Genomic DNA, 24,489 nt, shown 5'->3' on the forward strand with positions numbered 1-24,489 from the left:
ATTCGATTACATTCCATTCCATTCCATTCCGTTCTACTCGGGTTGATTCCATTCCATTCCATTCCATTCCATTGAATTCCATTCCATTCCATTCCATTCCATTCCATTCCATTCCATTCCATTCCATTCCATTCCATTCCATTGCATTCCGTTCTACTCGGGTTGATTCCATTCCATTCCATTCCATTCCATTCCATTCCATTCCGTTCTACTCGGGTCCATTCCATTCCATTCCATTCCATTCCATTCCATTCCATTGCATTGCATTCGATTCCATTCCATTCCATTCCAATCCATTCCATTCTACTCGGGTTGATTCCATTCCATTCCATTCCATTCAATTCCCTTCCATTCCCTTCCATTCCATTCCATTCGGTTCCTTTCGATTCCATTCGATTCCATTCCATTTCACTCCATTCCATTCCGTTCCGTTCTGTTCCATTCCGTTCCTTTCTATTCGGGTTGATTCCATTCTATTCCACTCCATTCCATTCGATTCCAATCGATTCCATTCGATTCCATTCCATTCCATTCCATTCCATTCCATTCCATTCTATTCTATTGAATTCCATTCCATTCCATTCCATTCCATTCCATTCCATTCAATTCCAATCCATTCCATTCTACTCGGGTTGATTCCATTCCATTCCTTTCCATTCCATTCCATTCCGTTCCCTTCTTTCCATTCCATTCGGTTCCCTTCGATTCCTTTCGATTCCATTCCATTTCACTCCATTCCATTCCGTTCCGTTCCGTTCCGTTCCGTTCCGTTCCGTACCATTCCATTCCATTCTACTGGGGTTGATTCCATTCTATTCCACTCCATTCCATTCGATTCCATTCGATTCCATTCGATTCCATTCCATTCCATTCCATTCCATTCCATTCCATTTCATTTTTTCCGTTGAATTCCATTCCATTCCATTTCATTCCATTCCAATCCATTCCAATCTAGTCGGGTTGATTCCATTCCATTCCATTCCATTCCATTCCATTCCATTCCATTCCATTCCATTCCATTCGATTCCATTCCATTCCATTCCATTCGATTCCATTCCATTCCATTCCATTCCATTCCATTCCATTCCATTCCATTCGATTCCATTCCATTCCATTCCATTCCATTCCATTTAATTCCTTTCCATTCCATTCCGTTCTACTCGGGTTCATTCCATTCCATTCCATTCCATTCCATTCCATTCCATTCTATTCCATTGAATTCCATTCCATTGAATTCCATTCCATTCCATTCCATTCCATTCCATTCCATTCTACTCGGGTTGATTCCATTCCATTCCATTCCATTCCATTCCATTCCATTCCATTCCATTCCATTCCGTTCTACTCGGGTTGATTCCATTCCATTCCATTCCATTCCATTCCATTCCATTCCATTCCATTCCATTTCATTCCAGTCCATTCCATTCGATTCCATTCCATTCCATTTCATTGCATTCCATTCCATTCCATTCCATTACATTCCATTCCATTCCATTCCATTCCTTTCTACTCGAGTTGATTCCATTCCATTCCATTCCATTCCATTCTATTCCATTGAATTCCATTCCATTCCATTCCATTCCATTCCATTCCACTCCACTCAACTCCAATCCATTCCATTCCATTCCATTCCATTCCATTCCATTCCATTCCATTCCATTCCATTCCATTCTACTCGGGTTGATTCCATTCCATTCCATTCCATTCCATTCCATTCCATTGAATTCCATTCCATTCCATTCCATTCCATTCCATTCCATTCCATTCCTTTCCATTCCATTCCGTTCTACTCGGGTTGATTCCATTCCATTCCATTCCATTCCATTCCATTCCATTCCATTCCATTCCATTCCATTCTATTCCATTCGATTCCATTCCATTACATTACATTATATTCCATTCCATTCCAATCCATTCCATTCTACTAGGGTTGTTTCCATTCCATTCCATTCCATTCCATTCCATTCCATTCCATTCCATTCCATTCCCTTCCATTCCATTCCATTCGGTTCCATTTGATTCCATTTGATTCCTTTCCATTCCATTCCAATCCATTCCATTCTACTCGCGTTGATTCCATTCCATTCCATTCCAGTCTATTCCATTCCTTTCCATTTCATTCCAGTCCATTCCATTCGATTCCATTCCATTCCTTTCCATTTCATTCCATTCCATTCCATTCCATTCCATTCCATTCCATTCCATTCCATTCCATTCCATTCCTTTCTACTCGGGTTGATTCCATTCTATTCCATTCCATTCCATTCGATTCCATTCGATTCCATTCGATTCCATTCCATTCCATTCCATTCCATTCCATTCCATTCCATTCCATTCTATTCCATTGAATTCCATTCCATTCCATTCCATTCCGTTCCATTCCGTTCCATTCCATTCCATTCCATTCCATTCCATTCCATTCCATTCCGTTCTACTCGGGTTGATTCCATTCCATTCCATTCCATTCAATTCGATTCCATTCGATTCCATTCGATTGCATTCCATTCCATTCCATTCCATTCCATTCCATTCCAATCCATTCCTTTCTACTCGGGTTGATTCCATTCCATTCCATTCCATTCCATTCGATTCCCTTCCATTCCATTCCATTCGGTTCCATTCGATTCCATTCGATTCCATTCCATTTCACTCCATTCCATTCTTTTCCGTTCCGTTCCATTCCGTTCCGTTCCATTCCATTCCTTTCTACTCGGGTTGATTCCATTCTATTCCACTCCATTCCATTCGATTCCATTCGATTCCATTCGATTCCATTCCATTCCATTCCGTTCCATTCCATTCCATTCCATTTCATTCCATTCCATTCCTTTCCATGCCATTCCATTCCATTCCATTCCATTCCATTCCGTTCTACTCGGGTTGATTCCACTCCATTCCATTCCATTCCATTCCATTCCATTTCTTTGAATGCCATTCCATTCCATTCCATTCCATTCCGTTCTACTCGGGTTGATTCCATTCCATTCCATTCCATTCCATTCCATTCCATTCCATTCCATTCCATTCCATTCCATTCCATTCCATTCCATTCGATTCCATTCCATTCCATTCCATTCCATTCCATTGCATTCCATTCCATTCCAATCCATTCCATTCTACTCGGGTTGATTCCATTCCATTTCATTGCATTCCATTCTATTCCATTCAATTCCATTCCATTCCATTCCATTCCATTCCATTCCATTCCATTCCATTCCATTCCGTTCCTTTCCATTCGATTCCATTCCATTCCATTCCATTCCATTGCATTCCATTCCATTCGATTCCATTCGATTCCATTCGATTCCATTCCATTCCATTCCATTCCATTCCATTCCATTCCATTCCATTCCATTCCATTCCATTCCATTCCTTTCCATTCCATTCCATTCCGTTCTACTCGGGTTGATTCCATTCCATTCCATTCCATTCCATTCCATTCCATTCCATTCCATTCCATTCCATTCCATTCCATTATATTCCATTGAATTCCATTCCATTCCATTCCATTCCATTCCATTCCATTCCATTGAATTCCATTCCATTCCATTCCATTCCATTCCATTCCATTCCATTCCATTCCGTTCTACTCGGGTTGATTCCATTCCATTCCATTCCATTACATTCCATTACATTCCATTCGATTCCATTCGATTCCATTCCATTCCATTCCATCCCATTCCATTCCATTCCATCCCATTCCATTCCATTCCATTCCATTCCATTCCATTCCATTCCATTCCATTCCATTCCGTTATACTCGCGTCCATTCCATTCCTTTCCATTCCATTCGATTCCATTCCATTCCATTCCATTCCTTTCCATTCCATTCCATTCCATTCCATTCCAATCCATTCCATTCTACTCGGGTTGATTCCATTCCATTCCATTCCATTCCATTCCATTCCATTCCATTCCATTCCATTCCATTCCATTTCATTCCAGTCCATTCCATTCGATTCCATTCCATTCCATTCCATTTCATTGCATTCCATTCCATTCCATTCCATTCCATTCCATTCCTTTCTACTCGAGTTGATTCCATTCCATTCCATTCCATTCCTTTCTATTCCATTGAATTCCATTGCATTCCATTCCATTCCATTCCATTCCCTTCCATTCCATTCCATTCCATTCCATTCCATTCCGTTCTACTCGGGTTGATTCCATTCCATTCCATTCCATTCCATTCGATTCCATTCGATTCCATTCCATTCCATTCCATTCCATTCCATTCCATTCCATTCCATTCCAATCCATTCCATTCTTCTCGGGTTGATTCCATTCCATTCCATTCCATTCCATTCCATTCCCTTCCATTCCAATCCATTCGGTTCCATTCGATTCCATTCGATTCCATTCCATTTCACTCCATTCCATTCCTTTCCGTTCCGTTCCATTCCGTTCCTTTCCATTCCATTCCTTTCTACTCGGGTTGATTCCATTCAATTCCACTCCATTCCTTTCGATTCCATTCGATTCCATTCGATTCCATTCCATTCCATTCCATTCCATTCCATTCCATTCCATTCCATTTCATTCCATTCCATTCCATTCCATGCCATTCCATTCCATTCCATTCCATTCCATTCCATTCCGTTCTACTCGGGTTGATTCCACTCCATTCCATTCCATTCCACTCCATTCCATTCCATTCCATTCCTTTCTACTCGAGTTGATTCCATTCCATTCCATTCCATTCCATTCTATTCCATTGAATTCCATTCCATTCCATTCCATTCCATTCCATTCCACTCCACTCAACTCCATTCCATTCCATTCCATTCCATTCTATTCCATTCCATTCCATTCCATTCCATTCCATTCCATTCCATTCCATTCTACTCGGGTTGATTCCATTCCATTCCATTCCATTCCATTCCATTCCATTGAATTCCATTCCATTCCATTCCATTCCATTCCATTCCATTCCATTCAATTCCATTCCATTCCATTCCATTCCATTCCGTTCTACTCGGGTTGATTCCATTCCATTCCATTCCATTCCATTCCATTCCATTCCATTCCATTCCATTCCATTCCATTCTATTCCATTCGATTCCATTCCATTACATTACATTATATTCCATTCCATTCCAATCCATTCCATTCTACTAGGGTTGTTTCCATTCCATTCCATTCCATTCCATTCCATTCCATTCCATTCCATTCCATTCCATTCCCTTCCATTCCATTCCATTCTGTTCCATTTGATTCCATTTGATTCCTTTCCATTCCATTCCAATCCATTCCATTCTACTCGCGTTGATTCCATTCCATTCCATTCCAGTCTATTCCATTCCTTTCCATTTCATTCCAGTCCATTCCATTCGATTCCATTCCATTCCTTTCCATTTCATTCCATTCCATTCCATTCCATTCCATTCCATTCCATTCCATTCCATTCCATTCCATTCCATTCCTTTCTACTCGGGTTGATTCCATTCTATTCCATTCCATTCCATTCGATTCCATTCGATTCCATTCGATTCCATTCCATTCCATTCCATTCCATTCCATTCCATTCCATTCTATTCCATTGAATTCCATTCCATTCCATTCCATTCCGTTCCATTCCATTCCATTCCATTCCATTCCTTTCCATTCCATTCCGTTCTACTCGGGTTGATTCCATTCCATTCCATTCCATTCAATTCGATTCCATTCGATTCCATTCGATTGCATTCCATTCCATTCCATTCCATTCCATTCCATTCCAATCCATTCCATTCTACTCGGGTTGATTCCATTCCATTCCATTCCATTCCATTCCATTCCCTTCCATTCCATTCCATTCGGTTCCATTCGATTCCATTCGATTCCATTCCATTTCACTCCATTCCATTCTTTTCCGTTCCGTTCCATTCCGTTCCGTTCCATTCCATTCCTTTCTACTCGGGTTGATTCCATTCTATTCCACTCCATTCCATTCGATTCCATTCGATTCCATTCGATTCCATTCCATTCCATTCCGTTCCATTCCATTCCATTCCATTTCATTCCATTCCATTCCATTCCATGCCATTCCATTCCATTCCATTCCATTCCATTCCGTTCTACTCGGGTTGATTCCACTCCATTCCATTCCATTCCATTCCATTCCATTTCTTTGAATGCCATTCCATTCCATTCCATTCCATTCCGTTCTACTCGGGTTGATTCCATTCCATTCCATTCCATTCCATTCCATTCCATTCCATTCCATTCCATTCCATTCCATTCCATTCCATTCGATTCCATTCCATTCCATTCCATTCCATTCCATTGCATTCCATTCCATTCCAATCCATTCCATTCTACTCGGGTTGATTCCATTCCATTTCATTGCATTCCATTCTATTCCATTCAATTCCATTCCATTCCATTCCATTCCATTCCATTCCGTTCCATTCCATTCCTTTCCATTCCATTCGATTCCATTCCATTCCATTCCATTCCATTGCATTCCATTCCATTCGATTCCATTCGATTCCATTCGATTCCATTCCATTCCATTCCATTCCATTCCATTCCATTCCATTCCATTCCATTCCTTTCCATTCCATTCCATTCCGTTCTACTCGGGTTGATTCCATTCCATTCCATTCCATTCCATTCCATTCCATTCCATTCCATTCCATTCCATTATATTCCATTGAATTCCATTCCATTCCATTCCATTCCATTCCATTCCATTCCATTGAATTCCATTCCATTCCATTCCATTCCATTCCATTCCATTCCATTCCATTCCATTCCATTCCATTCCATTCCGTTCTACTCGGGTTGATTCCATTCCATTCCATTCCATTACATTCCATTACATTCCATTCGATTCCATTCGATTCCATTCCATTCCATTCCATCCCATTCCATTCCATTCCATCCCATTCCATTCCATTCCATTCCATTCCATTCCATTCCATTCCATTCCGTTATACTCGCGTCCATTCCATTCCTTTCCATTCCATTCGATTCCATTCCATTCCATTCCATTCCATTCCATTCCATTCCATTCCATTCCATTCCATTCCATTCCATTCCATTCCATTTCATTCCAGTCCATTCCATTCGATTCCATTCCATTCCATTCCATTTCATTGCATTCCATTCCATTCCATTCCATTCCATTCCATTCCATTCCTTTCTACTCGAGTTGATTCCATTCCATTCCATTCCATTCCTTTCTATTCCAGTGAATTCCATTGCATTCCATTCCATTCCATTCCATTCCGTTCCATTCCATTCCATTCCATTCCATTCCATTCCATTCCGTTCTACTCGGGTTGATTCCATTCCATTCCATTCCATTCCATTCGATTCCATTCGATTCCATTCCATTCCATTCCATTCCATTCCATTCCATTCCATTCCATTCCATTCCATTCCATTCCATTCCATTCTACTCGCGTTGATTCCATTCCATTCCATTCCATTCCATTCCATTCCCTTCCATTCCAATCCATTCGGTTCCATTCGATTCCATTCGATTCCATTCCATTTCACTCCATTCCATTCCTTTCCGTTCCGTTCCATTCCGTTCCTTTCCATTCCATTCCTTTCTACTCGGGTTGATTCCATTCTATTCCACTCCATTCCTTTCGATTCCATTCGATTCCATTCGATTCCATTCCATTCCATTCCATTCCATTCCATTCCATTCCATTCCATTTCATTCCATTCCATTCCATTCCATGCCATTCCATTCCATTCCATTCCATTCCATTCCATTCCGTTCTACTCGGGTTGATTCCACTCCATTCCATTCCATTCCACTCCATTCCATTCCATTCCATTCCATTCCATTTCTTTGAATTCCATTCCATTCCATTCCATTCCATTCCATTCCATTCCGTTCTACTCGGGATGATTCCATTCCTTTCCATTCCATTCCATTCCATTCCATTCCATTCCATTCCATTCCATTCCAATACATTCCATTCTACTCGGGTTGATTCCTTTCCATTCCATTCCATTCCATTCTATTCCATTGAATTCCATTCCATTCCATTCCATTCCATTGAATTCCATTCTATTCCATTCCATTCCATTCGATTCCTTTCTATTCCATTCGATTCCATTCCATTGAATTCCATTCCATTCCATTCCATTCCATTGAATTCCATTCCATTCCATTCCATTCCATTCCATTCCATTCCATTCCATTCCATTCCATTCCGTTCTACTCGGGTTGATTCCATTCCATTCCATTCCATTCGATTCCATTCGATTCCATTCGATTCCATTCCATTCCATTCCATTCCATTCCATTCCATTCCAATGCATTACATTCTACTAGGGTTGATTCCATTCCATTCCAGTCCATTCCATTCCATTCCGTTCCATTCCATTCCATTCAGTTCCATTCGATTCCATTCGATTCCATTCCATTTCACTCCATTCCATTCCGTTCCGTTCCATTCCGTTCCGTTCCGTTCCATTCCGTTCCATTCCATTCCGTTCTACTCGAGTTGATTCCATTCTCTTCCACTCCATTCCATTCGATTCCATTCGATTCCATTCGGTTCCATTACATTCGATTCCATTCCATTCCATTCCATTCCATTCCATTTCATTCTATTCCATTGAATTCCATTGAATTCCATTCCATTCCATTCCAATCCATTCCATTCAACTCGGGTTGATTCCATTCCATTCCATTCTATTCCATTCCATTCCATTCCATTCCATTCCAATCCATTCGATTCCATTCCATTCCATTCGATTCCATTCCATTCCATTCCATTCCATTCCATTCCTTTCCGTTCCATTCGATTCCATTCCGTTCCATTCCATTCCATTCGATTCCATTCGATTAAATTCCATTCCATTCCATTCCATTCCATTCCATTCCATTCCTTTCCATTCCATTCCATTCCTTTCGATTCCATTCCATTCCATTCCCTTCCATTCCATTCCATTCCGTTCTACTCGGGTTCATTCCATTCCATTCCATTCCATTCCATTCCATTCCATTCCATTCCATTCCGTTCTACTCGGGTCCATTCCATTCCATTCCATTCCATTCCATTCCATTCCATTGCATTGCATTCGATTCCATTCCATTCCATTCCAATCCATTCCATTCTACTCGGGTTGATTCCATTCCATTCCATTCCATTCAATTCCCTTCCATTCCCTTCCATTCCATTCCATTCGGTTCCTTTCGATTCCATTCTATTCCATTCCATTTCACTCCATTCCATTCCGTTCCGTTCTGTTCCATTCCGTTCCTTTCTATTCGGGTTGATTCCATTCTATTCCACTCCATTCCATTCGAATCCAATCGATTCCATTCGATTCCATTCCATTCCATTCCATTCCATTCCATTCCATTCCATTCCATTCCATTCTATTCTATTGAATTCCATTCCATTCCATTCAATTCCATTCCATTCCATTCCATTCCAATCCATTCCATTCTACTCGGGTTGATTCCATTCCATTCCTTTCCATTCCATTCCATTCCGTTCCCTTCTTTCCATTCCATTCGGTTCCGTTCGATTCCTTTCGATTCCATTCCATTTCACTCCATTCCATTCCGTTCCGTTCCGTTCCGTTCCGTTCCGTTCCGTTCCATTCCATTCCATTCTACTGGGGTTGATTCCATTCTATTCCACTCCATTCCATTCGATTCCATTCGATTCCATTCGATTCCATTCCATTCCATTCCATTCCATTCCATTCCATTCCATTTCATTTTTTCCATTGAATTCCATTCCATTCCATTTCATTCCATTCCAATCCATTCCAATCTACTCGGGTTGATTCCATTCCATTCCATTCCATTCCATTCCATTCCATTCCATTCCATTCCATTCCATTCCATTCCATTCCATTCCATTCAATTCGATTCCATTCCATTCCATTCCATTCGATTCCATTCCATTCCATTCCATTCGATTCCATTCCATTCCATTCCATTCCATTCCATTCCATTCGATTCCATTCCATTCCATTCCATTCCATTCCATTCCATTCCATTTAATTCCTTTCCATTCCATTCCGTTCTACTCGGGTTGATTCCATTCCTTTCCATTCCATTCCATTCCATTCTATTCCATTGAATTCCATTCCATTCCATTCCATTCCATTCCATTCCATTCCATTCCATTCCATTCCATTCCGTTCTACTCGGGTTGATTCCATTGCATTCCATTCCATTCCATTCCATTCCATTCCATTCCATTCCATTCCGTTCTACTCGGGTTGATTCCATTCCATTCCATTCCATTCCATTCCATTCCATTCCATTCCATTCCATTCCATTCCATTCCATTCCATTCCATTTCATTCCAGTCCATTCCATTCGATTCCATTCCATTCCATTTCATTGCATTCCATTCCATTCCATTCCATTCCATTCCATTCCATTCCATTCCTTTCTACTCGAGTTGATTCCATTCCATTCCATTCCATTCCATTCTATTCCATTGAATTCCATTCCATTCCATTCCATTCCATTCCATTCCACTCCACTCCACTCCATTCCATTCCATTCCATTCCATTCCATTCCATTCCATTCCATTCCATTCCATTCCATTCTACTCGGGTTGATTCCATTCCATTCCATTCCATTCCATTCCATTCCATTGAATTCCATTCCATTCCATTCCATTGCATTCCATTCCATTCCATTCCATTCCATTCCATTCCATTCCATTCCATTCCGTTCTACTCGGGTTGATTAAATTCCATTCCATTCCATTCCATTCCATTCCATTCCATTCCATTCCATTCGATTCCATTCTATTCCATTCGATTCCATTCCATTCCATTACATTATATTCCATTCCATTCCAATCCATTCCATTCTACTAGGGTTGTTTCCATTCCATTCCATTCCATTCCATTCCATTCCATTCCATTCCATTCCATTCCATTCCATTCCCTTCCATTCCATTCCATTCGGTTCCATTTGATTCCATTCGATTCCTTTCAATTCCATTCCAATCCATTCCATTCTACTCGCGTTGATTCCATTCCATTCCATTCCAGTCTATTCCATTCCTTTCCATTTCATTCCAGTCCATTCCATTCGATTCCATTCCATTCCTTTCCATTTCATTCCATTCCATTCCATTCCATTCCATTCCATTCCATTCCATTCCATTCCTTTCTACTCGGGTTGACTCCATTCTATTCCATTCCATTCCATTCGATTCCATTCGATTCCATTCGATTCCATTCCATTCCATTCCATTCAATTCCATTCCATTCCATTCTATTCCATTGAATTCCATTGATTTCCATTCCATTCCATTCCATTCCGTTCCATTCCATTCCATTCCATTCCATTCCATTCCATTCCGTTCCGTTCTACTCGGGTTGATTCCATTCCATTCCATTCCATTCAATTCGATTCCATTCGATTCCATTCGATTGCATTCCATTCCATTCCATTCCATTCCATTCCATTCCATTCCAATCCATTCCATTCTACTCGGGTTGATTCCATTCCATTCCATTCCATTCCATTCCATTCCATTCCCTTCCATTCCATTCCATTCGGTTCCATTCGATTCCATTCGATTCCATTCCATTTCACTCCATTCCATTCCTTTCCGTTCCGTTCCATTCCGTTCCGTTCCATTCCATTCCTTTCTACTCGGGTTGATTCCATTCTATTCCACTCCATTCCATTCGATTCCATTCGATTCCATTCGATTCCATTCCATTCCATTCCGTTCCATTCCATTCCATTCCATTTCATTCCATTCCATTCCATTCCATGCCATTCCATTCCATTCCATTCCATTCCATTCCGTTCTACTCGGGTTGATTCCACTCCATTCCATTCCATTCCATTCCATTCCATTTCTTTGAATGCCATTCCATTCCATTCCATTCCATTCCGTTCTACTCGGGTTGATTCCATTCCATTCCATTCCATTCCATTCCATTCCATTCCATTCCATTCCATTCCATTCGATTCCATTCCATTCCATTCCATTCCATTCCATTGCATTCCATTCCATTCCAATCCATTCCATTCTACTCGGGTTGATTCCATTCCATTTCATTGCATTCCATTCAATTCCATTCAATTCCATTCCATTCCATTCCATTCCATTCCATTCCGTTCCATTCCATTCGATTCCATTCGATTCCATTCCATTGCATTCCATTCCATTCGATTCCATTCGATTCCATTCGATTCCATTCCATTCCATTCCATTCCATTCCATTCCATTCCATTCCATTCCATTCCATTCCATTCCTTTCCATTCCATTCCATTCCGTTCTACTCGGGTTGATTCCATTCCATTCCATTCCATTCCATTCCATTCCATTCCATTCCATTCCATTCCACTCCATTTTATTCCATTGAATTCCATTCCATTCCATTCCATTCCATTCCAATCCATTCCATTCCATTCCATTCCATTCCATTCCATTCCATTCCGTTCTACTCGGGTTGATTCCATTCCATTCCATTCCATTCCATTCCATTCGATTACATTCCATTACATTCCATTCCGTTCTACTCGGGTTGATTCCATTCCATTCCATTCCATTCCATTCCATTCCATTCCATTCCATTCCATTCCATTCCGTTCTACTCGGGTTGATTCCATTCCATTCCATTCCATTCCATTCCATTCCATTCCGTTCTACTCGGGTCCATTCCATTCCATTCCATTCCATTCCATTCCATTCCATTGCATTGCATTCGATTCCATTCCATTCCATTCCAATCCATTCCATTCTACTCGGGTTGATTCCATTCCATTCCATTCCATTCAATTCCCTTCCATTCCCTTCCATTCAATTCCATTCGGTTCCTTTCGATTCCATTCGATTCCATTCCATTTCACTCCATTCCATTCCGTTCCGTTCTGTTCCATTCCGTTCCTTTCTATTCGGGTTGATTCCATTCTATTCCACTCCATTCCATTCGATTCCAATCGATTCCATTCGATTCCATTCCATTCCATTCCATTCCATTCCATTCCATTCCATTCCATTCCATTCTATTCTATTGAATTCCATTCCATTCCATTCCGTTCTACTCGGGTTGATTCCATTCCATTCCATTCCATTCCATTCCATTCCATTCCATTCCATTCCATTCCATTTCATTCCAGTCCATTCCATTCGATTCCATTCCATTCCATTTCATTGCATTCCATTCCATTCCATTCCATTCCATTCCATTCCATTCCATTCCATTCCTTTCTACTCGAGTTGATTCCATTCCATTCCATTCCATTCCATTCTATTCCATTGAATTCCATTCCATTCCATTCCATTCCATTCCATTCCACTCCACTCCACTCCACTCCATTCCATTCCATTCCATTCCATTCCATTCCATTCCATTCCATTCCATTCCATTCCATTCCATTCTACTCGGGTTGATTCCATTCCATTCCATTCCATTCCATTCCATTCCATTGAATTCCATTCCATTCCATTCCATTCCATTCCATTCCATTCCATTCCATTCCATTCCATTCCATTCCATTCCGTTCTACTCGGGTTGATTAAATTCCATTCCATTCCATTCCATTCCATTCCATTGCATTCCATTCGATTCCATTCTATTCCATTCGATTCCATTCCATTCCATTACATTATATTCCATTCCATTCCAATCCATTCCATTCTACTAGGGTTGTTTCCATTCCATTCCATTCCATTCCATTCCATTCCATTCCATTCCATTCCATTCCATTCCCTTCCATTCCATTCCATTCGGTTCCATTTGATTCCATTCGATTCCTTTCAATTCCATTCCAATCCATTCCATTCTACTCGCGTTGATTCCATTCCATTCCATTCCAGTCTATTCCATTCCTTTCCATTTCATTCCAGTCCATTCCATTCGATTCCATTCCATTCCTTTCCATTTCATTCCATTCCATTCCATTCCATTCCATTCCATTCCATTCCATTCCATTCCATTCCATTCCATTCCATTCCTTTCTACTCGGGTTGACTCCATTCTATTCCATTCCATTCCATTCGATTCCATTCGATTCCATTCGATTCCATTCCATTCCATTCCATTGAATTCCATTCCATTCCATTCTATTCCATTGAATTCCATTGAATTCCGTTCCATTCCATTCCATTCCGTTCCATTCCATTCCATTCCATTCCATTCCATTCCATTCCGTTCCGTTCTACTCGGGTTGATTCCATTCCATTCCATTCCATTCAATTCGATTCCATTCGATTCCATTCGATTGCATTCCATTCCATTCCATTCCATTCCATTCCATTCCATTCCATTCCATTCCAATCCATTCCATTCTACTCGGGTTGATTCCATTCCATTCCATTCCATTCCATTCCATTCCCTTCCATTCCATTCCATTCGGTTCCATTCGATTCCATTCGATTCCATTCCATTTCACTCCATTCCATTCCTTTCCGTTCCGTTCCATTCCGTTCCGTTCCATTCCATTCCTTTCTACTCGGGTTGATTCCATTCTATTCCACTCCATTCCATTCGATTCCATTCGATTCCATTCGATTCCATTCCATTCCATTCCGTTCCATTCCATTCCATTCCATTTCATTCCATTCCATTCCATTCCATGCCATTCCATTCCATTCCATTCCATTCCATTCCGTTCTACTCGGGTTGATTCCACTCCATTCCATTCCATTCCATTCCATTCCATTTCTTTGAATGCCATTCCATTCCATTCCATTCCATTCCGTTCTACTCGGGTTGATTCCATTCCATTCCATTCCATTCCATTCCATTCCATTCCATTCCATTCCATTCCATTTCATTCGATTCCATTCCATTCCATTCCATTCCATTCCATTGCATTCCATTCCATTCCAATCCATTCCATTCTACTCGGGTTGATTCCATTCCATTTCATTGCATTCCATTCAATTCCATTCAATTCCATTCCATTCCATTCCATTCCATTCCATTCCATTCCATTCCATTCCATTCCGTTCCATTCCATTCGATTCCATTCCATTCCATTCCATTGCATTCCATTCCATTCGATTCCATTCGATTCCATTCGATTCCATTCCATTCCATTCCATTCCATTCCATTCCATTCCATTCCATTCCATTCCTTTCCATTCCATTCCATTCCGTTCTACTCGGGTTGATTCCATTCCATTCCATTCCATTCCATTCCATTCCATTCCATTCCATTCCATTCCATTCCATTCCATTCCATTCCATTTTATTCCATTGAATTCCATTCCATTCCATTCCATTCCATTCCATTCCATTCCATTCCATTCCATTCCATTCCATTCCATTCCATTCCGTTCTACTCGGGTTGATTCCATTCCATTCCATTCCATTCCATTCCATTCGATTACATTCCATTACATTCCATTCCGTTCTACTCGGGTTGATTCCATTCCATTCCATTCCATTCCATTCCATTCCATTCCATTCCATTCCATTCCATTCCATTCCATTCCGTTCTACTCGGGTTGATTCCATTCCATTCCATTCCATTCCATTCCATTCCATTCCGTTCTACTCGGGTCCATTCCATTCCATTCCATTCCATTCCATTCCATTCCATTGCATTGCATTCGATTCCATTCCATTCCATTCCAATCCATTCCATTCTACTCGGGTTGATTCCATTCCATTCCATTCCATTCAATTCCCTTCCATTCCCTTCCATTCCATTCCATTCGGTTCCTTTCGATTCCATTCGATTCCATTCCATTTCACTCCATTCCATTCCGTTCCGTTCTGTTCCATTCCGTTCCTTTCTATTCGGGTTGATTCCATTCTATTCCACTCCATTCCATTCGATTCCAATCGATTCCATTCGATTCCATTCCATTCCATTCCATTCCATTCCATTCCATTCCATTCCATTCTATTCTATTGAATTCCATTCCATTCCATTCCATTCCATTCCATTCCATTCCATTCCATTCCATTCCAATCCATTCCATTCTACTCGGGTTGATTCCATTCCATTCCTTTCCATTCCATTCCATTCCGTTCCCTTCTTTCCATTCCATTCGGTTCCGTTCGATTCCTTTCGATTCCATTCCATTTCACTCCATTCCATTCCGTTCCGTTCCGTTCCGTTCCGTTCCGTTCCGTTCCGTTCCGTTCCATTCCATTCCATTCTACTGGGGTTGATTCCATTCTATTCCACTCCATTCCATTCGATTCCATTCGATTCCATTCGATTCCATTCCATTCCATTCCATTCCATTCCATTCCATTTCATTTTTTCCATTGAATTCCATTCCATTCCATTTCATTCCATTCCAATCCATTCCAATCTACTCGGGTTGATTCCATTCCATTCCATTCCATTCCATTCCGTTCCATTCCATTCCATTCCATTCCATTCCATTCCATTCCATTCGATTCGATTCCATTCCATTCCATTCCATTCCATTCCATTCCATTCCATTCCATTCCATTCCATTCGATTCCATTCGATTCCATTCCATTCCATTCCATTCCATTCCATTTAATTCCTTTCCATTCCATTCCGTTCTACTCGGGTTCATTCCATTCCATTCCATTCCATTCCATTCCATTCCATTCTATTCCATTGAATTCCATTCCATTGAATTCCATTCCATTCCATTCCATTCCATTCCATTCCGTTCTACTCGGGTTGATTCCATTCCATTCCATTCCATTCCATTCCATTCCATTCCATTCCATTCCATTCCATTCCATTCCGTTCTACTCGGGTTGATTCCATTCCATTCCATTCCATTCCATTCCATTCCATTCCATTCCATTCCATTCCATTCCATTTCATTCCAGTCCATTCCATTCGATTCCATTCCATTCCATTTCATTGCATTCCATTCCATTCCATTCCATTCCATTCCATTCCATTCCATTCCTTTCTACTCGAGTTGATTCCATTCCATTCCATTCCATTCCATTCTATTCCATTGAATTCCATTCCATTCCATTCCATTCCATTCCATTCCACTCCACTCCACTCCATTCCATTCCATTCCATTCCATTCCATTCCATTCCATTCCATTCCATTCCATTCTACTCGGGTTGATTCCATTCCATTCCATTCCATTCCATTCCATTCCATTGAATTCCATTCCATTCCATTCCATTCCATTCCATTCCATTCCATTCCATTCCATTCCGTTCTACTCGGGTTGATTCCATTCCATTCCATTCCATTCCATTCCATTCCATTCCATTCCATTCTATTCCATTCGATTCCATTCCATTCCATTCCATTATATTCCATTCCATTCCAATCCATTCCATTCTACTAGGGTTGTTTCCATTCCATTCCATTCCATTCCATTCCATTCCATTCCATTCCATTCCATTCCCTTCCATTCCATTCCATTCGGTTCCATTTGATTCCATTCGATTCCTTTCCATTCCATTCCAATCCATTCCATTCTACTCGCGTTGATTCCACTCCATTCCATTCCAGTCTATTCCATTCCTTTCCATTTCATTCCATTCCATTCCATTCCATTCCATTCCATTCCATTCCATTCCATTCCATTCCATTGAATTCCATTCCATTCCATTCCATTCCATTCCATTCCGTTCCATTCCATTCCATTCCATTCCATTCCATTCCATTCTGTTCCGTTCTACTCGGGTTGATTCCATTCCATTCCATTCCATTCCATTCCATTCCATTCGATTCCATTCGATTGCATTCCATTCCATTCCATTCCATTCCATTCCACTCCAATCCATTCCATTCTACTCGGGTTGATTCCATTCCATTCCATTCCATTCCATTCCATTCCCTTCCATTCCATTCCATTCGGTTCCATTCGATTCCATTCGATTCCATTCCATTTCACTCCATTCCATTCCTTTCCGTTCCGTTCCATTCCGTTCCGTTCCATTCCATTCCTTTCTACTCGGGTTGATTCCATTCTATTCCACTCCATTCCATTCGATTCCATTCGATTCCATTCGATTCCATTCCATTCCATTCCGTTCCATTCCATTCCATTCCATTTCATTCCATTCCATTCCATTCCATGCCATTCCATTCCATTCCATTCCATTCCATTCCATTCCATTCCATTACATTCCATTCCGATCTACTCGTGTTGATTCCATTCCATTCCATTCCATTCCATTCCATTCGATTCCATTCCATTCCATTCCATTCCATTCCACTCAATTCCATTCCATTCCATTCCATTCCATTCCATTCCATTCCATTCCATTCCATTCCATTCCATTCAGTTCTACTCGGGTTGATTACATTCTATTCCATTCCATTCCATTCGATTCCATTCAATTCCATTCGATTCCATTCCATTCCATTCCATTCGATTCCATTCCATTCCATTCCATTCCATTCCATTCCATTGAATTCCATTCCATTCCATTCCATTCCATTCCATTCCATTCCATTCCATTCCATTCCCTTCTACTCGGGTTGATTCCATTCCATTCCATTCCATTCCATTCCATTCCATTCCATTCCATTCCATTCGATTCCATTCGATTCCATTCCATTCCATTCCATTCCATTCCGTTCTACTCGGGTTGATTACATTCTATTCCATTCCATTCCATTCCATTCCATTCGATTCCATTCGATTCCATTCGATTCCATTCCATTCCATTCCATTCCATTCCGTTCTACTCGGGTTGATTCCATTCCATTCCATTCCATTCCATTCCATTCCATTCGATTCCATTCGATTCCATTCCATTCCATTCCATTCCATTCCATTCCATTCCAATCCATTACATTCTACTAGGGTTGATTCCATTCCATTCCAGTCCATTCCATTCCATTCCGTTCCATTCCATTCCATTCAGTTCCATTCGATTCCATTCGATTCCATTCCAGTTCACTCCATTCCATTCAGTTCCGTTCCGTTCCGTTCCGTTCCGTTCCATTCCGTTCCATTCCATTCCGTTCTACTCGAGTTGATTCCATTCTCTTCCACTCCATTCCATTCGATTCCATTCGATTCCATTCGATTCCATTCCATTCCATTCCATTCCATTCCATTCCATTCCATTTCATTCTATTCCATTGAATTCCATTCCATTCCATTCCATTCCATTCCAATCCATTCCATCCTACTCGTGTTGATTCCATTCCATTCCATTCCATTCCATTCGATTCCATTCGATTAAATTCCATTCCATTCCATTCCATTCCATTCCATTCCATTCCATTCCATTCCTTTCGATTCCATTCCATTCCATTCCATTCCATTCCATTCCATTCCATTCCGTTCTACTCCAGTTCATTCCATTCCATTCCATTCCATTCCATTCCATTCCATTCCATTCCGTTCTACTCGGGTCCATTCCGTTCCATTCCATTCCATTCCATTCCATTCCATTCCATTGCATTGCATTTGATTCCATTCCATTCCATTCCAATCCATTCCATTCTACTCGGGTTGATTCCAATCCATTCCATTCCATTCAATTCCATTCCATTCCGTTCCATTCCATTCCATTCGGTTCCTTTGGATTCCGTTTGATTCCATTCCATTTCACTCCATTCCATTCCGTTCCGTTCCGTTCCATTCCGTTCTATTCGGGTTGATTCCATTCTATTCCACTCCATTCCATTCGATTCCATTCGATTCCATTCGATTCCATTCCATTCCATTCCATTCCATTCCATTCCATTCCATTCCATTCCATTCTATTCTATTGAATTCCATTCCATTCCATTCCATTCCATTCCATTCCATTCCACTCCAATCCATTCCATTCTACTCGGGTTTATTCCATTCCATTCCATTCCATTCCATTCCATTCCGTTCCCTTCTTTCCATTCCATTCGGTTCCGTTCAATTCCATTCGATTCCATTCCATTTCACTCCATTCCGTTCCGTTCCGTTCCTTTCCGTTCCATTCCGTTCCGTTCTGTTCTGTTCCATTCCATTCCATTCTACTCGGGTTGATTCCATTCTATTCCACTCCATTCCATTCGATTCCATTCGATTCTATTCCATTCCATTCCATTCCATTCCATTCCATTCCATTTCATTTTTTCCATTGAATTCCATTCCATTCCATTTCATTCCATTCCAATCCATTCCAATCTACTCGGGTTGATTCCATTCCATTCCATTCCATTCCATTCCATTCCATTCCATTCCATTTCATTCCATTCGATTCGATTCCATTCCATTCCATTCCATTCGATTCCATTCCATTCCATTCCATTCCATTCCATTCCATTCCATTCCATTCGATTCCATTCGATTCCATTCCATTCCATTCCATTCTATTCCATTCCATTCCATTCCATTCCATTCCATTCCATTCAATTCCATTCCATTCCATTCCGTTCTACTCGGGTTCATTCCATTCCATTCCATTCCATTGCATTCCATTCTATTCCATTGAATTCCATTCCATAGAATTCCATTCCATTCCATTCCATTCCATTCCATTCCATTCCATTCCACTCGGGTTGATTCCATTCCATTCCATTCCATTCCATTCCATTCCATTCCATTCCATTCCATTCCATTCCATTCCATTCCATTCCATTCCAGTCCATTCCATTCTACTCGGGTTGATTCCATTCCATTCCATTCCATTCGATTGCAATCCATTCCCTTCCATTCCATTCCATTCGGTTCCATTCGATTCCATTTGATTCCATTCCATTTCACTCCATTCCTTTCCGTTCCGTTCCGTTCCGTTCCGTTCCGTTCCGTTCTATTCGGGTTGATTCCATTCTATTCCACTCCATTCCGTTCTATTCCATTCGATTCCATTCGATTCCATTCCATTCCATTCCATTCCATTCCATTCCATTCCATTCCATTCCTACCCATTCCATTCTACTCGGGTTGATTCCATTCCATTCCATTCCTTTCCATTCCATTCCATTAAATTCCATTCCATTCCATTCCATTCCATTCCATTCCATTCCGTTCTACTCGGGTTCATTCCATTCCATTCCATTCCATTCCATTCCATTCCATTCCATTCCATTCCATTCCATTCCATTCCGTTCTACTCGCGTCCATTCCATTCCTTTCCATTCCATTCGATTCCATTCCATTCCATTCGATTCCATTCCATTCCATTCCATTCCAATCCATTCCATTCTACTCGGGTTGATTCCATTCCATTCCATTCCATTCCATTCCATTCCATTCCATTCCATTCCATTCCATTCCATTCCATTCCATTCCATTCCATTTCATTCCAGTCCATTCCATTCGATTCCATTCCATTCCATTCCATTTCATTGCATTCCATTCCATTCCATTCCATTCCATTCCATTCCATTCCATTCCATTCCTTTCTACTCGAGTTGATTCCATTCCATTCCATTCCATTCCATTCCATTCCATTCCATTCCATTCCATTCCATTCCACTCCATTCCTTTCCATTCCATTCCATTCCATTACATTCCATTCCATTCCATTCCGTTCCATTCCATAGAATTCCATTCCATTCCATTCCATTCCATTCCATTCCATTCCATTCCATTCCTTTCCATTCCATTCCATTCCGTTCTACTCGGGTTGATTCCATTCCATTCCATTCCATTCCATTGAATTCCATTCCATTCCATTCCATTCCATTCCATTCCGTTCTACTCGTGTTGATTCCATTCCATTCCATTCCATTCCATTCCATTCCATTCCATTCCATTCGATTCCATTCCATTCCATTCGATTCCATTCCATTCCACTCAATTCCATTCCATTCCTTTCCATTCCATTCCATTCCATTCCATTCCATTCCATTCCATTCCGTTCTACTCGGGTTGATTACATTCTATTCCATTCCATTCCATTCGATTCCATTCAATTCCATTCGATTCCATTCCATTCCATTCCATTCCATTCCATTCCATTCCATTCCATTTCATTCCGTTCCATTCCTTTCTACTCGGGTTGATTCCATTCCATTCCATTCCATTCTATTCCATTGAATTCCATTCCATTCCATTCCATTCCATTCCATTCCATTCCACTCCATTCCATTCCATTCCATTCCATTCCATTCCATTCCATTCCGTTCCGTTCCATTCCATTGAATTCCATTCCATTCCATTCCATTCCATTCCATTCCATTCCGTTCTACTCGGGTTGATTCCATTCCATTCCATTCCATTCCATAGAATTCCATTCCATTCCATTCCATTCCATTCCATTCCATTCCATTCCATTCCATTCCATTCCATTGCATTCCATTCCATTCCATTCCTTTCGATACCATTCCATTCCATTCCATTTCATTCCATTCCATTCGAATCAATTCCATTCCATTCCATGCCATTCCATTCCATTCCATTCCATTCCATTCCATTCCATTCCATTCCATCCCACTCCATTCCATTCCGTTCAACTCGGGTTCATTCCATTCCATTCCATTCCATTCCATTCCATTCCATTGAATTCCATTCCATTCCATTCCATTCCATTCCATTCCATTCCCTTCTTTCCATTCCATTCGGTGCCATTCGATTCCATTCGATTCCATTCCATTTCACTCCATTCCATTCGGTTCCGTTCCGTTCCGTTCCGATCCGTTCCGTTCCGTTCCGTTCCATTCCATTCCGTTCTACTCGGGTTGATTCCATTCTATTCCACTCCATTCCATTCGATTTCATTCGATTCCATTCGATTCCATTCCATTCCATTCCATTCCATTCCATTCCATTTCATTTTTTCCATTGAATTCCATTCCATTCAATTCCATTCCATTCCATTCCAATCCATTCCAATCTTCTCGGGTTGATTCCATTCCATTCCATTCCATTCGATTCCATTCCATTCCATTCCATTCCATTCCATTCCATTCGATTCTATTGCATTCCATTCCATTCCATTCGATTCCATTCCATTCCATTCCATTCCATTCCATTCCATTCCATTCCATTCGATTCCATTCGATTCCATTCCATTCCATTCCATTCCATTCCATTTCATTTTTTCCATTTAATTCCATTCCATTCCATTCCATTCCATTCCAATCCATTCCAATCTACTCGGGTTGATTCCATTCCATTCCATTCCACTCCATTCGATTCCATTCCATTCCATTCCATTCCATTCCATTCCATTCCATTCCATTCCATTCCATTCCATTCCATTCGATTCCATTCCATTCCATTCCATTCCATTGCATTCCATTCGATTCCATTCGATTCCATTCCATTCCGTTCTACTCGGGTTGATTCCATTCCATTCCATTCCATTCCATTCCATTCCTTTCCATTCCATTCCATTCCATTCCATTCCATTCCATTCCGTTCCGTTCCGTTCCGTTCCGTTCCATTCCATTCGATTCCATTCCATTCCATTCCATTCCATTCCATTCCATTCGATTCCATTCGATTCCATTCCATTCCATTACATTCCATTCCATTCCATTCCATTCCATTCCATTCCATTCCATTCCTTTCCATTCCGTTCTACTCGTGTTGATTCCATTCCAATCCATTCCAATCCATTCCATTCCATTCCATTCCATTCCATTCCATTCCATTATATTCCATTGAATTCCATTCCATTCCATTCCATTCCATTCCATTCCATTCCATTCCATTTGATTCAATTCCATTCCATTCCATTCTATTCCATTCCATTCCATTCTATTCCATTGAATTCCATTCCATTCCATTCCATTCCATTCCATTCCATTCCATTCCATTCCATTCCGTTCTACTCTGGTTGTTTCCATTCCATTCCATTCCATTCGATTCCATTCCATTCCATTCCATTCCATTCCATTCCATTCCATTCTATTCCATTCCATTCCATTCCACTCCATTCCATGTGATTCCATTCTATTCCATTCCATTCCTTTCAATTCCATTCCATTCCAATTCATTCTATTCCATTGAATTCCATTCCATTCCATTCCATTCCATTGCAATCCACTCCATTCTACTCGTTTTGATTCCATTCCATTCCATTCCATTCCATTCCATTCCATTCCATTCCATTCCATTGCATTCCATTCCATTCCATTCCTTTCGATACCATTCCATTCCATTCTATTCCATTCCATTCCATTCGAATCAATTCCATTCCATTCCATTCCATTCCATTCCATTCCATTCCATTCCTTTGAATTCCATTCCATTCCATTCCAATGCATTCCATTCCATTCCATTCCATTCCATTCCATTCCATTCCATTCCATTCCATTCCATTCCATTCCGTTCTAGTCGGGTTGATTCCATTCCATTCCATTCCATTCCATTCCATTCCATTCCATTCCATTCCATTCCATTCCCTTCCCTTCCATTCCATTCCATTCTGTTCCATTCCACTCCATTTGATTCCATTCCATTTCACTCCATTAAATTCCGTTCCGTTCCGTTCCGTTCCGTTCCGTTCCGTTCTATTCGGGTTGATTGCACTCTATTCCACTCCATTCCATTCGATTCCATTCGATTCCATTCGATTCCATTCCATTCCATTCCATTCCATTCCATTCCTTTCCATTCCCCTCCATTCCATTCTATTGAATTACATTCCATTCCATTCTATTCCATTCCTATCCATTCCATTCTACTCGGGTTGATTCCATTCCATTCCATTCCATTCCATTCCATTCCATTCCATTCC

This window comes from Gorilla gorilla, chromosome 15, assembly GCF_029281585.2.
Source record: "Gorilla gorilla gorilla isolate KB3781 chromosome 15, NHGRI_mGorGor1-v2.1_pri, whole genome shotgun sequence".
NCBI classification, from domain to species: domain Eukaryota; kingdom Metazoa; phylum Chordata; class Mammalia; order Primates; family Hominidae; genus Gorilla; species Gorilla gorilla.